Source organism: Oryctolagus cuniculus, chromosome 14 (assembly GCF_964237555.1).
Source record: "Oryctolagus cuniculus chromosome 14, mOryCun1.1, whole genome shotgun sequence".
NCBI lineage: Eukaryota > Metazoa > Chordata > Mammalia > Lagomorpha > Leporidae > Oryctolagus > Oryctolagus cuniculus.
Window position 1 is genome coordinate 25210487 of NC_091445.1, and position 16696 is coordinate 25227182.

Genomic DNA, 16696 nt, shown 5'->3' on the forward strand with positions numbered 1-16696 from the left:
GAGTTTAGTGTGAATCCAGCAATGGTGGAGTAATGTGTTTATTCCTCTAAAAATATCTTCCCCTTGGCATCGTGGTTGGTCACGAGTTGTGGTCGTCGTTGAAATGGAACATTCTTTCTTTGCTAAAATACTATCCTGCTCCTACTTTTTCTCTTTAAAGATTCTCAATGTTCTTATCGGAAAAGAAGTGATAAATTTTGGTGGGGTGATTGAAATTGCTCAGGTGATGGATATGTTAGTTTCTTTAGTTGAGTCATTCTACATTGTAAACGAAAAATGCCACATTGTACTGCATAAATATATGCAATTATTATTTGTCAGTTAAAAGTGAATTTTAAAAAATGTGTGAAATACCTTCTCTGAGCGTGTGATATTTTTTCAAACTATCTAAGATCTTTGTATTTGGAAGTCCTAGAAGAATTGCATGGATGCATATTTAAATATCTGTATAAATGAATTCAAGGTGCCCAAACTTTCTTTTCTTTCTTTCTTTTTTTTTTTTTTTTTTTTTTGGACAGGCAGAGTAGACAGTGTGTGAGAGAGAGAGAGAGAGAGAAAGGTCTTCCTTCCGTTGGTTCACCCCCCAAATGGCCGCTATGGCCGGCGCGCTGCACTGATCTGAAGCCAGGAGCCAGGTGCTTCCTCCTGGTCTCCCATGTGGGTGCAGGGCCCAAGCACTTGGGCCATCCTCCACTGCCTTCCCGGACCACAGCAAAGAGCTGGACTGAAAGAGGAGCAGCCGGGACAGACTCCGGTGCCCCAACTGGGACTAGAACCCCAGGTGCCGGTGCCGCAGGCGGAGGATTAGCCAAGTGAGCTGCGGCGCTGGCCCAAGCTTTCCTGTTTCTAATGTTTAAATCAAAAACTTCTCATAACTGGAAATTTAACAAGACTGAACTTTTTAAAAATCTTTAACTAAAGCAATTGCTTGTTAAGTGTAGCATATATTTTATAACTAAATGTAGTAAGTACTGGTTTATTTCAAAGATCAGACAGCTGTGATATGGAAATACCTTTCTCATTTAAAAGACTGAATTAGCCAAATATTTTAAACAATTTTAAACACATTAAATTGTTAAGTATTTATAGTGTATTTCTATTCTAGATTTATTAACAAAATTAATTTTCCATTTTGTAAAAGTGAATAGTATAAGAACAGATTATTTTTACATTTAGAATAAAAATCTTTTAAATTCAGAAATATGTGAAACATTGAAAATATTGTATTCTATTTACCTAAAAAATTGTTCTAACAAAATTCTGTTCCTCCCTTCCTCTCTCCCTTTCCCACCCCTCCCTCCTTCCTTCTTTCCATTATTTTTTCTGTCCTTCCTTCCTTTCTTTTTAAAAATCATTGACCATAATCATGTAACTATTGATCTTTTAATTGGGAATTTTAATATAAAATCCATTAATTATTTAAAGTTTTGAATTTATAATATGCTTAAAGTGGATTATTTATCTTTGGACAGCTACTCCTTGAGACCCTAACATCCTGTTTTATAAAGCCGATTTAAATTATATTTTTTTAAAGATTTATTTATTTATTTGAAAGGCAGAGTTACACAGAAACAGGAGAGGCAGAGAGAGAGAGGAGAGTCTTCCATCTGCTGGTTCACTCCCCAAATGGCTGCAACGGCTGGAGCTGTGCTGATCCAAAGCCAAGAGCCAGGAGCCTCTCCTGGGTCTCCCATGTGGGTGCAGGGGCCCAAGGACTTGGACAATCTTCTACTGCTTTCCCAGGCCATAGCAGAGAGCTGGATTGGAAATGGAGCACCCGGGTCTCAAACTGGCGCCCATATGGATGCCAGCACTTAAGGCCAGGGCGTTAACCTGCTGCGCCATAGCACTGCCCCTACATGATCTTTTAAACATGAATTACCCAGCTCTCTGCTGTGGCCAGGGAGTGCAGTGGAGGATGGCCCAAGTGCTTGGGCCCTGCACCCCATGGGAGACCAGGCTAAGCACCTGGCTCCTGCCTTCGGATCAGCGCGGTGCGCCGGCTGCAACACGCCAGCTGCGGCGGCCATTGGAGGGTGAACCAACGGCAAAGGAAGACCTTTCTCTCTGTCTCTCTCTCTCTCACTGTCCACTCTGCCTGACAAAAAAATAAAAATAAAAATGAAACATGAATTACTGATACTGGTGATCTTCTATTTCCTTTGTATTCGAGGTCAGCACAATGCAGCCCTGACCAGAATAACCAGGGCCATTTGAGGTGGGGAGGAGGTAGGATGTTTATCTCAAGGAGGGCAGACACAGCCACAGCCCCGAGACAGAGAACTGAGTTGGGCAGGAGAACTGTTTTCCTGGAATGGATTTGCAGAAGTAGGTTCTTACTGATTTAGATGCATTTTCCATCCATTTTAAAGAGGAAGTACTAAGCTCAATGGTTAACAAAGCATTTCAAGCGATTTTTAAGACGTGACTAGATAGATCTAGGAGATTTTTCTGCCCTACTTTAAAATCAGATAAAATGTTAGTATTATTGAATTAGCACACTCTTCCTTGTCTATATAATTTTCCATGTAGATTTTTAAGAAAGGTCTAATTTTTGTAGATAACTGAAGTTATGTTGATTAAATAGGTAACTTTATGATATTTACATAAAGCCAATTCCCCCACTAAAACATTACTGTGTATATCAATTATTTGGTGTATTAGTTGAGCTTCATATTTTGATTATGAAAATTCTGATATCTGTTTTTCTCTGACAAGTATGCATTTAAAATTCTGGCATCCTCTTTTATGAGACAAGTCCTATTTCCATGGTTTATGTGGCTTTTCTCAAAATCCTAGCAGGTTGCCCCAAAAAGTGACAAATGAAAGAAGATGCAGAAAAGTGGTTGGAAAGGGAGGTGAGTGAGCTTGCTTCGATGTGCTTTCTCTCTGTCTTTCTGCTGCTGTCTTTGCACATTCTTAGAGAAGGCTCAGAAATTCGTCTTGAGAAGTTTGTGGGAACCAATGGATGCTGTGTACCCCCTAATGCTGATGATCTTCAGTGTTTGAGCATCACTAACAGTTTAAAAGTGGCGATCACAACAGTTTTTACTGCTTTAATTTGTGCACAGATGGCTGTTAGTGGCGTTCCTGTGTGTTTTGTATCAGGGTTCCTAGCTAACTTCCTTGTTGATTAGCTAAATGATTTTCTTCAATGGTTACTCTTTTGACAAACGAAGAAGTCTTAGTAGCTCTGAGAGGAACAAAAAACAAATTTAAGTACACCTAATGAAAAGAATGAGGGGTATCTATATTCATTGTATTCATGCCGCTGCCGTGGTGTTGGTGCAGGAACCAGTGTGATGACTGACCTTGATACTTGATGGAAAGTCACAAAAATATGGACGATTTAGCATTTATCCATAAAATACATAGCAGCTGTCTCCAATTAGAACAGGGACTCGATTTCCTTTGTTTTAGGTGTGGAAAAGGGAATATTTTCCAACCATATTATTAGATGGTTCAGTGGACTCTCCCTGAAATGTTTTAGACCCTCTATGTTGATAGAAGCATTTTGTTTGAGTTCCTAGTTTCTTAACCGTGAGATATTTTTAACTTACGCTTGAAGATTTAAAGGCCTGCAGGATTGTGTTTAAAAGAGAATTTCCTTTTCATTCAATGATCACCCATTGGCACTGGTGTGATTTGGGTATGGTGTGAGTGTGCCCGAGGCTCCTAGTCTTGAAAATTGATCCCATTGTGAGGTATTTTGAGGGTGAAGGCTTTTAGTCCAACTGTGGTGTTAAGAAGTAGAACCTCTGGAAAATGATGAGGGTCAGGTAAGATCACTGGGGTGGCGTCTCCATGATTGAATCTTGGTAACTTTCTCAGGAGAGAGGGACAGGCTGGACAGACACACAGAAAACACAGGCTCCCCATCTATCGCCATGTGATGCTTTGTGCTGCCTCAGGACTGTGCCAGCAGGAGCACCATCTACAGATGCAACCCCTATGCCTTTTACGTTCAGAACTCTGAGCCCAAAGAAACCTGTTTTATTTGTAAAGTTGGCCTGCCTTGGTATTTCTTTGTTGTTACATACACTAATGCAGGCATCAATGACAGGTCCCATGATCTGATCATGATCTAGCCTTTGGGAGGGCCACTGCGTGTTTATATTAGGAGTCACTTTGAGATTTCTCACAATCAAGTTTAGATTGGTTCAAGGCTATGAGGTGATGCCAGCAGAGCTGGAACCTTCTGGACCTGACAGTCTGTGAACTCCACTGACCCTTTGCAAGGTCAGTCTTAGGGTTGCCCTAAGCCCATGTTAGGAAGCAGGCATACCGGTGAATAGTTAGCATTCCTACAGACCTATCTGGGCCACTGCAAGCCATGAGTCCGACGTGGGGCTGGGCATTTATCTACCACAGAGGTCCAGAGATTGGGCAGTGAGACTGGGTATTTGCAGTTCTACATGGCAGAATCTATCATGTAAGTAAGGCAAGAAAGATTGAGCTTCCTAGTGTTGTCAGGTAGGAGTCATCTGGTTCTTACTTTGTTCCAATTCTGTCACCTCTTTATTTGTGTTTATTACACACCACAGTCCGCAGAATAAGATTAGAGACAATCATGGAGGAGAAAGCATTTGTTTCGATGCTCCCCTTTCATTTGACTCTTCCAGCACTCTTGCCTCCTGCGTTTTCTTTCCCTCGGTTTCCCATCACATTCAGGATTTCACATTCTCTCATTTTCACTTCCCTTCTTGAAAACCAGCTACCTCCTATGTCAGCTATGAGTGAGTTAACTTCATCTCTTTGCACCTTGATTTGCTTCTTTATAAAATGACAGATCTTACAGGTATCCTCAAGTTGTTGAGAGGGTTAAGTGTGTAGAAGCATTATCAGACACTTAGCTTAGCACCTGGTTGTACAGACCTGGAGTGACCACTTGGCTAACACTGCTAATAGAACACATGAAAAGAATAATGATAGACACTTCCTTGGCAAGTTTCAAGACGTTTAGCAAGAACGAGTTGTGAATCCTTTTGAATACCTAATGGCACATAGGCTGGTGTTTTTCTGCTTCTGTGCCTGTAGACTGATAGTGCCTTAAAGAAAGGAGACGGCTGCTGGATCAGTCCAGAGGAATAGAGGGGACGTTCCAAGCTCTCAAGAAGCGTAGTGAGTCTCTTATTTTTACTGGGAAAGAAAACAACAATAGCCATCTAGTGTTGACCTGGTTGATTATTTTATAGCGTCTGTCACTTTCCTTTTTTTATAGTATTTTTAAAATACAATATAAATGTTCTAAATGATATGAAGGTTATTAAATAGTATTTTAAAATTTCTGATCTGGTAGAGTACATTTCTTTCTTGAGACATCACATTTTTAAACATTTAGAATATAATCTCAGCCATTTTACTTTGAGAAACCTGTATGCAAAATAATTTTGAAGGACATTTTATTTCCTAGTATGTATTTTCAGCAGGTGGCTAATGGCTTTTGACCTGCTGTAGCAGCATACAGAACTGAATGTCAGAATATTTTTTAAAAGCTACATTTTCATATTGCATAATGAAACATGGTATTTTTTTGAGATTGCCTTACATTTTTTCCAAGTAGTTATTGATAGAGATGTGTCAATTTGGTAGGAGAGGGAAGAGAAAATTGCAGTGTTCCAGTGTTTAGGTTTTTAGAATATTTAGATATACTCAGATTGCTAAATATAAATATTTTAATAAGCAATATCAAGTCTGATATATTTACATGTTAAAAGCCTTTGAAGTATGTGCTATCAGCCTTCTACCTTTTCCATACCTTTGGGCCATTGTTATGAAAAATGGCACATTTTAACCTACTCACTTTTCTTTTTAGTAATTTCCATTTTCTCTTGAAATTTATCCAGTATTTTCCATGGCCCATTTTCACACACACACACACACACACACACACTCACACACACACACACACACTTTAAGAATTATATGTCCTAGAGGCTTATTCTCAATATTTGCTTGAAAATGAACCATAGCATATACTATAGAATGATAGAGATTGCTCAGGGCTCCAAGATAAGCAGTTTTAGAGCACTGTCAATGTTAGTTTCAAACCAGTTATTAGCACAAGATTCTATACAACCATAATCTTTGCAGTCATGTACCACGTAGTTTATACATTGAATAACACTTAATTTAAACCTGCCTGAGTTTTTGAGATGAAGATATTCATACAGCTTGAGTAACACCCTGAGTACCCTGTGGTGTGTATGATATGAGGAGATGACAATGGAAAGAGTTACATTTCTTGTCCTGTACATAGTAGAGCTGGCATTTTGCCACTGTACTATATAATGAGGGAGGAATACTGTTTGTGGGCTTTGCATTTAAGGCATAATTTCTGAGGCTGAGTTCTAATTTTGTTTATTCCCTTAGGTAATTACTGGCTTTCAGCATGCAAAGGAAGTTTATTATTGGATTTGTTCTAATGGTTAAACTTATATAGTCAATGTCTTTTCTTTAAATTCAGGCACTAAAAATTCTCTTACTTCAAAGGAGCGTGTGATTCTCATTTGTGGCTAGAGAGTTAATCATCTTTCAATAATGCTTTGAAGTTAGCTTTTTTCTTCTTTTTCTTTAACCCAGCATGGGCTCATGAATAAAACTAACCACTCTGATAGGTGCACTGTAGTATTGCTCTTGCTCTTGCCTATGGCTCTTGATAATAAAAATTCCAATTCCGGTTCGTTTGCTAGAATCAAATCTATATGGTATAAATCATACATGTGTTCCTGTTCTAAAGCCATCTCACAGAAAATAAGTAGGAAGGGAAGCATGGGGGGTGCAGGTAGGGGAGAAGGTAATTCAGGGTCAAGTATATTTTAGCTTTTCTGCCTGTGTTGGGTTTGGTCTGTAATCTGTGTTAAGAGTTTTATTTCTCAATGCTCTAGAATTCTTAAAATTCTATTTTTTTAGGATTACATTCATAAAAATTTCCTATTTGTTAAAGTGTGTGAGTGTAATGTGTGAGTGAAATGACAATAACAACAGTGACAGCACCTTATTTTGAGAATGTGTGTGTGTGTGTATGTGTGTATGTTTCAGAGCAGCTGGGGATGAGAAGCTATCAATAAAATATATGCTGGTACTGCAACCATTGTTAAAGAAACTGGGAATTCTGATAGTGCTGAATTAAGTTAGCTTGCTTACCAAATTACCTAATCACTAACTCAAATAAGATTTGGCATTTTAACAAATAAGATGTTTTCCACTAATGTCAATGCAGACAAGAATTGTGCCTGGATGCTTGCTTCAGAATGCAATGTGTGAATTTAGAAACCAGAGAACATGCCAGAACTAGGTGATGATTGTAGAAGGCATTCTATATTCGAGCCAGATGTACTAGGCTCAGCTGGAAAGAACCTTAAAATTCAGCTAGGGAATACAAAGAAGGGGCTTATTTTGCAGATTTCCTGTGTATCATAGCAGGAGGGAGTGTGGTCTCCAGAGTTAGCTACACCCAGATTTGCTTCTTATTTTAACTATTCCAAGTCTGGTCAGTTTGGGCAAATAAATTACTCTCTCTGAGCCTCATATTTCTTAACTATAAACTCTGGATGGCAATGATACCTAATTTATTCTGCAAGAAATAAGTACTGAAATGCAGCTGATAATGAGTGGAAATTGCCAGTTCCAGTGCCTTGGACATCTTAATAATTATGAATATTCCATGTAATGGAACACTGTGTTACACTGGCTCATACCTGGCTTCAGAATCCTTCTCATCACTGAATGCCCCAAAGTCCCTGTCATTTCATAGAAGTTGGCACTGACTGTGAAATGTGTTTGCTTTCTCTGAGCTAATCCAGCCCTGCCCATCACCTCTCTTCTTTCTGTTTTGCTGATGGCCTATCTAGTGCAAATATCAGTTGAGCTGCTTGGAAAGGTGGGAATGGAGACATTTCCTTATTCATAATAATAACATTCAAGAATTCTTTGGGGTGCTTTACAGAGATTTGTATTCAGCAGGTGAGTCCCAAATTTATATTTTAGTCTCATCCTCTGCTGCAGGCTGCATCTACGCACTCACTAGTTACTAGGGCCCTTCACTTAATTATCTAATAGGTGTCATCTACATTTATTGTGCTTGCACTCAGCTGACTCCAGCCATGCTGGCCTTTTTTATGTTCTTTGAGCATTCTAAGTTCATTTCTGTCTTCGAAACTTTGCCCTTACTGAGCTCCATGCCTGGAACCTCTGTCTTTTTATTTTATGCTTCTTACTTCTCCTTATTCCAACATCATTTCTTCTGAGACTGAAGTTTCCCTCTGTAGCTAAATCATGACCCTCTCTGGGTGGTTTTTCTTCACTGTCCACTGATAGGGTTCTTCTCAGCCCTTTGTCACATACTTAAAATTGTGACTTATTTCTTTAGGTCACCGTTTTATCTCCTGCACCAAAATGCAGGTTCCCAGGAGCAGTGGCTTTGTCTGTCTTGTTGAATGCTGCATTCCCAGAACCACAGACAGTGCCTGGCTCCTAGAAGTGCTCTCAGCAACTTTTGTTGTTCACTCCATTTTTTTTGAAGGTCCTTCAAAACTTTGTAGGAAAACAGAATTAAAAGACAAGTTTATTTTTGTACAAAACATTTTGAAATCTGTGCATGTATGTTTCATAATATAAAATTTCCATGAACTCTTTGAAGACCCCTGTATGCTTGGATTTCGAGTGTTTTGGACCAAACTAAACTTACCTTTGAATTCCATTTTTCTCTGAATGTTTTGGAGTGCCCTCGTAGGTGATAAAGGTGGGGCCCATGGAGGTTCAGCAGCCTACCCAGGATCACAGAGATTGGAAGTGGCAGAGCTGGGATTTAGACCCAGTGCTGTGTTCTAGAAAACCCTGCAACAGCGCCTCTTGTTTCACCATTGAAGGTCAGGGACAGTAATGGAGGGAGGGGCTGGCAGTTACTGTTTGCAGGACATCTTCAGGCAAGAGCTGTCCTGCTCACGTCAAACTCCCGTATCCTTAGCTTACCCTCCCTGCTCTTTCCCTTTTACACTCAGTGCCCAAGACATGCATGATTAATATTTTACAAGACCGCATTCAATCCCCTTCCTGCTAGGGAAAAACAAGGAAACACTGGATTTTAAAGAAATCCCAAAGGCTCAGGATCCATGCTTTAGAGCTCAGATGGGATTTTCCACCTGGCTTGGGTTCTTCCTTTTGATATTCTCGCTGTTTTCTGTGCCTTTTGTTTGTTAGCCTTTTGTTTTCTGAGTTTGCATTAATAACACAGATACTGCTTTGGTTTCAACTTGCTTGTGTTGTACTTGGCTCCTCTCGATTGTAGTATTTCACCCATGCCCCCTCCCCACAATGTGGTGTTACAGCTGAGCTACTTCTATCCTCACCAGTATAGCATAAAACAGGTTGTCTTGTAATTTATATCATTAACATTTATAAGTGATGTCTCAGCTTTTCAGGAAAAGAGAAAGATAAAGAAGACAACCAGGGCAGTTGATTAAAATGGGCTAATCCATACCTAGTGAGCCACACTCCGCAGATGATAGGGGGGTGGTTGTCGGTGCTTTGTACTCCAGGATATTTGGTGTATGCAGCTGCCTTTGACCTTACAGAAGCTATTGACAGCATTTGGGAACTGCCAGCAAACCTGCCTTAATCCGCGGAACAGAAGGAATCTTAGCATTGTCAAACTGACCGGTTGATTAATTTCAATCTGAAGGCACAGGGTCCTGCCTGAATGCCCTTTTCGAGACCCCGGCACAAGAGGGTTTCATTCAGAGGCATTGTAGCCCACAGCCTGCTGTCAGTCCCTTTCAGCTCCACTGGCCCTTCTTAGGCTGCGGGCGGCATCCTGAACCCCGCTGGTGCTTCCTTTCTTTTCATAAAACAGGGTCTCTGCTTAGATTCACACACATGCTCTACATTCCTCTCAGAGTTTTTTATTTGTGACCCAGGGAAAAGGTATTTTAAATTCTGCTAATTGAGAGCCTAAAATGGGAACTTATTTGAAACCACCGTCTTTTTTTTTTTTTTTTTTTAAGTATATTAGAACTTAAGCCAGCATTTCTGTTGGGAATTAGAATCAAAATTAGAATCAAGAAATGTTGAAATAAATTTGGGGTATTAGGGTAAGCCATCATCTATAATTCCTCTTGACTTTTAAATTCAAAACATTGACCAGCTTTATAATCCGTGCTTAGTTTGGGAAAACATTAAAGTTAATTGACTCTTGGATGAGTTCAGAGGTGGTATAAAGATGTAATTCTAGGCCATTAAATGAAAGCAAAATTACAGTTCCTTGAGGATAAAACTGAGTCACTTCCATTTATTACAAGGACTGAGAAAAGAACCCAGACATTGGATGCTGCTGGGTTTGGTTGCAGAAGACAGTGGTCATTTATTAGAAGCAGCAGGTGTTTAGATGAGGAGTGTATTCAGTCAGGAGACCTACAAGTCATGTGGAGCAAGAGAAATCTCAGCGTCCTTCTGAGCCTTTGTTTTTGTTGTGTTTTTTTTTTTGGATTTTGTTTCCATTTCTAAAAATGAAATCCTAGTGTCTCTCTTATCCTGTCACATTGGGCTGTTTAAAAGATTAAGTTAAATAATTAAACCTTAAGCATTTCAGAAAATGAGACAAAATGTGGGTAGGATACATTTTGTGTTTATTTATTGAATGAGTATTTGTTGAGAGAATGCCAAATGCATGGCTTGGTGCTATCTGGAGAATACAAAGTAAATATATGCTTTGTTGCTACCTGTCAGAAGATTAATGCAGTAGGGAAATAAGATAAATGATGATAACTATAGCAGTAGAATGTTGTAAGTGCAGGTGGCCAGGTAGAGCACAGGAAGTTTGGTTCAGATGGAAGAGATAGGTCTTGAAGGACTGGTAGGGCTTGGATAGGGAGGGAGGAGAGCCAAGAGACGTGAGGGGGTAGAGAGGGATGAGGAGGTAGCTGTGGGATTCCAGGAAGAGAGACAGAGAGAGCAGAGGCCTGCAGGAGGGAAAATCCTGGGACACAGGCATGCATCAGATTGGAGGTACATCTGGCAAAGATGGCTTCTTTTGAAACTGTGAAATCCACACGAGACAGTCTTTCAGGACTTTGGTGATTGATGGTAACTTGGTGAGGGCAAGATTTTATGAAGATCCATCAAGGGCAAAGTAAGGAGTGGAATGGTTTTGGTGTGAGATGCTGAAGTCATGGGAAACCAGAGTATTATGGGATTCCTGGTAGAGAAGACGCGAGCTAGGGGAGCAGCTGTGGGACTGGAACAAAGAGGAGGCATCAAGGAGATTCGTCCCAGGACAGACAGAAGGGTGATGGACAGTCACGACCCTTTTGTCCTTGGAATTTCTTGTGATACCTTTGCATTTAATCAGCATGAATGTCTTTGAAACCCAAATCCTAATAATAAAGTCCTGTGTGCCACTGTCATTTGTCAGTATGTGCAATCCGTCTAAGTGGGGATGAGGAAAAGGGTTTGTATCAAGAGCAAGGGAGCCAGGAATACTGCTCCTCTGGGCGGCACAGCCAATTGGGGACTTAAGGTGTTTTGCTTCACCCTCACCAGTGTGATGTGAGGGAGACAGCTGACTAGCCAACTAGTCCAGACTTGCAAAACCCAGCCAAAAATCCCCTCTGAAGTGAGACCATAACCCCCATTTGCCTCTGAACTGGGCACTTGCCAAGGTGAATTTGCTTTAATCTGAGAAATAAGTTAGGCCCAGGGCCTTAGTGAACTCTGGGCCTCAATATAAGGATGAAGGTGTTTACCTGGGAGCTGGATGAGGTCTGTAATACTTGGGCGGTCAGTGGGCTCTCTTTCTTATTCACTGGGAAAGTGTATTTTGTATTTCATCTTCTGGTTTTTGTTTTCTTTCATTTTGAGAATTTACAATATTGTTTGGATGTCTGAAGCCTTAGGCGTTCTGAAGTTTAGGACGGAGGTGGAAAGGTACCCGGCAAGGGTGTTCCTGCTCCCAGCTCTGTGTCTGTAACCTCTGGCCGGACCTGTGGATGGCCTAATGAGCACGTATACATCCATCACCAGGAAGGAGGTGGCAGTTATACCAAGGTATCAACTCAAGGATGCATGATCTTCTCCAAGGAGGCAGTGAAATTGCACTGAGCAAAACAGTCAGTGGAGTGGCGAGAGAAAATAGAATGCTGACTAGGATGTGTCACTTTTAGCTGTTGTTGTAGATGAAGAGTAGAATCAGAACTGAAGGAGGCCTTGAGTTAGAGAATGGAGGTCGGGAAATTAGGCCTCTTTTCTCAAAAGCAGGCATTTTAACAGGCCATGTAATCTGTCCAGCTGGGGCCGTTTGTCTCCCTGACACTTGATTTCTGTACCCACTGCTGGTCTCCCTTTCGTAGTGTCAGAGATCTCTTGGATTGGCCCCAGTTTTGAAAAAGCTTCTTTTGAAACTATTCCTGTGTGTGTGTGTGTGTGTATGTTTTAATCTAATGCACCAGGTTTAGTGTTGGACTATTCCTTGTGACTCACACATCCCTGGAAAAGTCGATATACCTGCTGCCTTTTGTGTGTGTGTTGCCTAGCTAGCCTTTATTTGCTTTCTGTTGAGGCAAGTGGATCTCTTCCTCCCACAAGCTGTTTGAAATAGCCTGGTTAGTCTGTTCCTAGTCCACCAATTGTCATTGGCTTTCTCTGAGAGCAGGTAGCCAAGACTGCAAGTTCAGAACACATTTAGATGAGTTCCCGTTTTTAAAATTGCAACAAGAATTCACATCTACAGTTTTAAACTAAATCCTTCCAATAGTCTAAAAGTATATAAAGACTAGAGGACTCTTCTTGAAACCCAGTCTGCAGATGCACCTGCCAGAGGAAGGGTGTTTGCTTTCTGTGTATTTTCCAGTTGTGTTCATATAAATGCATGTATTTATTTTTAAATGCATCAGTTTCTCTCCCACCATATACGTGTGTGTGTGTGTGTGTGTGTATAAAAACTTTTCACTTATACTAAACTGCATATTTTGCTTCTCAAACTCAGGAATTCAGGAAGAACAAATGAAAGGATAGGAGCAATACCATTTTGTTAGAGAACTTTCTCCTGTTACTTTTATTTAGGAAAACGGAAATGTTATGTTTTGTTGTGAAGGCTGGGCTTATTATTCTGACTTTAGAATTTTCCCTAATCTTTATAGGTGTGAAAAGCCCAACTTGTCAGTTAGGGTAAAATTCTCTATATTTTTCTAGATTGTAAATTGGTGCTGTTGGACTCCATTGGACTCTTTTTGTAAGCAGTATTATTGTGATACATTTGCACACTGTTTACTCCCAAGGGAAACATTAACAAGACAGGCTTAGCTTCATCTAAACTGAAATAGAGATAATAATAGTTTCTCTGAAATAGCTGAGATGTAAGTATACAGTACAGAGTGACAGCCTTCATTTCTTATTGTGTTATGAATATCTTAGAGAAGATCTGCCAAGTTACTTGCTTATCTTTGTAATTACAGTATTTACAAGAGAAAAATTAGACCACGGTGTTGTTTAAAAACATGTCAATCCAATATTCACGGAGAAGAAAACAATAGTTTTCATGGTACAGATGATAAATTATATACTTATTAAAGTGTCGCATCTGATCAAATAAGCATAGTATATCATTATAGACTCAGTTTGATGTTGAAACCTTGTTATTTCCAGTAATGACTTGAAACCTGGCTTTTCAAAGAGGAGTTCTAGTCCTCTGAACCTGGGTGACAGATGCAGAGAAAGACAAATAGTTCAAAGGCAAGATTTAAATCATGTGCAGTTTTGGGAGTTGTTAGGAATAGAAGTAACTGTGCCCGAACTGAGACAGTCACTCAGCAGAGTTCTGATTTTATCTGGGTGTCATAATTAGGCATTTTGCTGGAGGTGTTTTCTGGAAAAGGGATGCATGGGCAAGGGTTTGCTGAAGCTGAGAGATAAATGGTCCCAGCAGCTGCCACCTCCAGGAGAAGTAAATAGAGAATCGGTTTTCATTGTTATCAGCATGCTGACTTCCCAAGGCACAGATGTGGGCTGTCTTTTCAAAGGGAATCAAGTGCGCACCCTCAAGGAAGACAGTATTGGTCGCGGGATAATATTAAGGCTTGCTAAACGAGGAAACCACACATGATTACTTAGACTCTTGCTAGTTGGGAGCATCACTTATTGACCTCTGCCTTCGTCAGAGCTTCCGATGTGAGAGGAATGTTGCTGATGGGATCGTGTAATGACATTTGTCATTAAAAAGTCTCATCACCATTAACAAATTCAGAATTCATTGAGTCCTTTTGCTCTGTGACACACTCGCTGGCTGCCTCTGTGACAGCCTTCATTTCCTACTTAGCAAATCCAAGCCTGGTAGCTGGAGCCCCAGGAAGTTGTTAAAGCAATTAAAGGCTTCTGTCTCCGAGCACATTGCTCCGTTACCATAGTATCCTCTGCCTCCAAGTCTCTCCTGATGATGTCAGTATGCATACAGGGGTTGTTCAGAGCATCTACGTGGGCATGATTCACCCCGCAGTACAGCCCCTCTCCCGTTGCTCGTTTTCCAGTGCGATTTCAGACGTCCCTAGCAATGGAAGGTAAGTGCCTTGTTTTGCATAGAATTGCGAGAATGACTAAATGCCTCTATCCTTCTGTTTCGGGTTTCTTGCTTTCTAAGATATACGACTGAAAACCCAGCAGATAGGAGCCTTTTAGCCAGTTACGTAGGACAGATTTACAGTTTGTACTTACAGTGTGTGTGTGTGTGTGTGTGTGCAAGGGTGCATTCACACATGGGGGTAGGCATATAAAATAAGTGAATACACAGTGTAGCGCCTGCTGTTCTCCTTGGTCAGTGGCACACACGTTAGACCTTTCTATTTCAAACTATTTGAAATATATGAATTCTTTAGAATATTTTGACAGGTGTCACAGGGCAAATGGGGCTCTTTTTTTAAAGTGTGCAAATTGTATATTTTTGTTGACATTTTAATACTTTACCCAGTTTAAGTACTATTAACCTTTGGAATATCTAGGATTATATGGGGAGATAGAAGGGCAAAGTTAGCTTGAGAATTTTTATTTAATTTTATAGAAATTAAGATGTGGTAGGACAGAGATTTAATTATGTGGAGATGTTATGAAGTTCAAAGTTTATTGATAACTATCATGTCTTGCTTTTATTGCTCTTCAGTAGCTCATAGTTTGATAGAAAATGTAATGCTCTTGTTACTTTGATGTATGAAATTAGTGCTTCATGAAAGTTTTCCTTGAATGCATATCCATTGTCCTAAAAGATAAATAAGCCATCTGTGCTCCGCTTTAGGAAAAGATTACCATAGAATCATTTACAGTGTTCAGAGAGAAGAGCCATGAGTGAATGTTTTCTTTGAGAAGTCTTTCAGTATTCCTGCTACAGTACAGATCATGCACAAGCAGCAAAACAGGAGGCAAGCAGAGCAGTTTCCTTCTCTCAACCTACTTATCTGAGTCTCCATGCTAAGAGTCTGCCCATATGACCAGGTTCGTCACGCAGTGATTTCCTGCTCTTGAGTCCGAGGGACTGTGTTAGTATTTTCCACGGAGAATGTGATACTGGATTTCAGTAGAGTTGGTCAGCAAAGGCAGTTTCTAATGAACTAACAGATATCTCTGCACAACATAAAAGAGTCAGAGTGGAGTGGATGGTGTGGGGAACACTCCCAGTTCTTCATTTAACTGAATCTTTATTCTGCGTAGCAGGTGGGCAGATGGCTTTGTGGAGAGGTAGGGAAACGCTTAGACTACCCATTTCTAGAGAGATGTCTAACATTTCTGTTTGTTTCTTGCATTTTTTGGAGTCTTAGGGAATATACCTTGCCATCTAACTTTGCTTTGTTTCTGCTTGATGTGATGGGAATGATCTGATGATACTCTTCATTTACCTGTGAACAATCAGTGAGAAGTATAAAGGATATGCTTTATCTTAAATATCACAAATGATTGTTTTAAAAAAATTCCTTTCTGCTAAAATAGATATGCTAAATAAAATAGATTTAGATATGCTAAAATGTTTTGACTTGATGTCTTCATTCTCTTGAATACTTAATCCTATTTGTGCTTGAAAATTTGCTAGTTAATAGCTATCAGAGAAAGTTACTGCAAAAAAGAAAGAAATTATGGTATTGCCTAATTTGGATTATACTAGGTTAAATATGAAAGCAATTGAGTTAATCTGAATAGTTTCCATACTTTAAAAATATTTTTAATGAAGTATTTAATATTGCCTGTGTTGGAAATAAAGCTAATTTATTTAGGTTAAATTCTATAATGTTTTTGCTTTTGGATGTGTGAAAATTTTTTGTGGGACATAATTTAATCCATTGAGTTGCTATCACTTTGTAATAAAAAATGCTTTTGCAGTTTTGATCCCCTGAAATATCCCTGAAAATATCCTTCTGCTGCCTTGACCGATGCAGAAGTCACTTAATACAGAGTGTGCTATAAAGATTACAGTTTCCTTCATGCTTGAGTCAGGAAGTGCTTCCAAGCAGTTAGGGCAGAGTGATTTTAAAAACTGGTTGGAAAGTTTTCATTTTTTTTTATGCCTTAATAAGAATGTGTTAAGTTTTACAGAGACTTAAACTTGTTCTTGTTGAAATATAGAAATACAGGTCTGTAGACTTCACAGCATGAGATGAATGGAAATGGCAGAACAAGGATCATCTTGGGTCTCCCTAGAAAGACAAGTTGAATGGATAAAAGAAAT

The 16696-nt window shown here is 39.8% G+C and overlaps 1 protein-coding gene across 6 annotated transcripts in view; it reads left to right on the forward strand.

The window, feature by feature from the left end:
- Positions 1–16696, forward strand: part of PAM (peptidylglycine alpha-amidating monooxygenase) — a 338531-nt gene that overhangs the window by 43488 nt on the left and 278347 nt on the right. Inside the window, exon 1 of one of the 6 annotated variants that reach the window (XM_051853948.2) lies at positions 14393–14546. The exons of the other annotated variants lie outside the window; for them this stretch is intronic. The gene's annotated coding sequence lies outside the window, so the exon portion shown is untranslated. Of the gene's footprint in view, positions 1–14392; positions 14547–16696 lie in introns of those variants that run through there. 6 annotated transcript variants of the gene reach the window in all.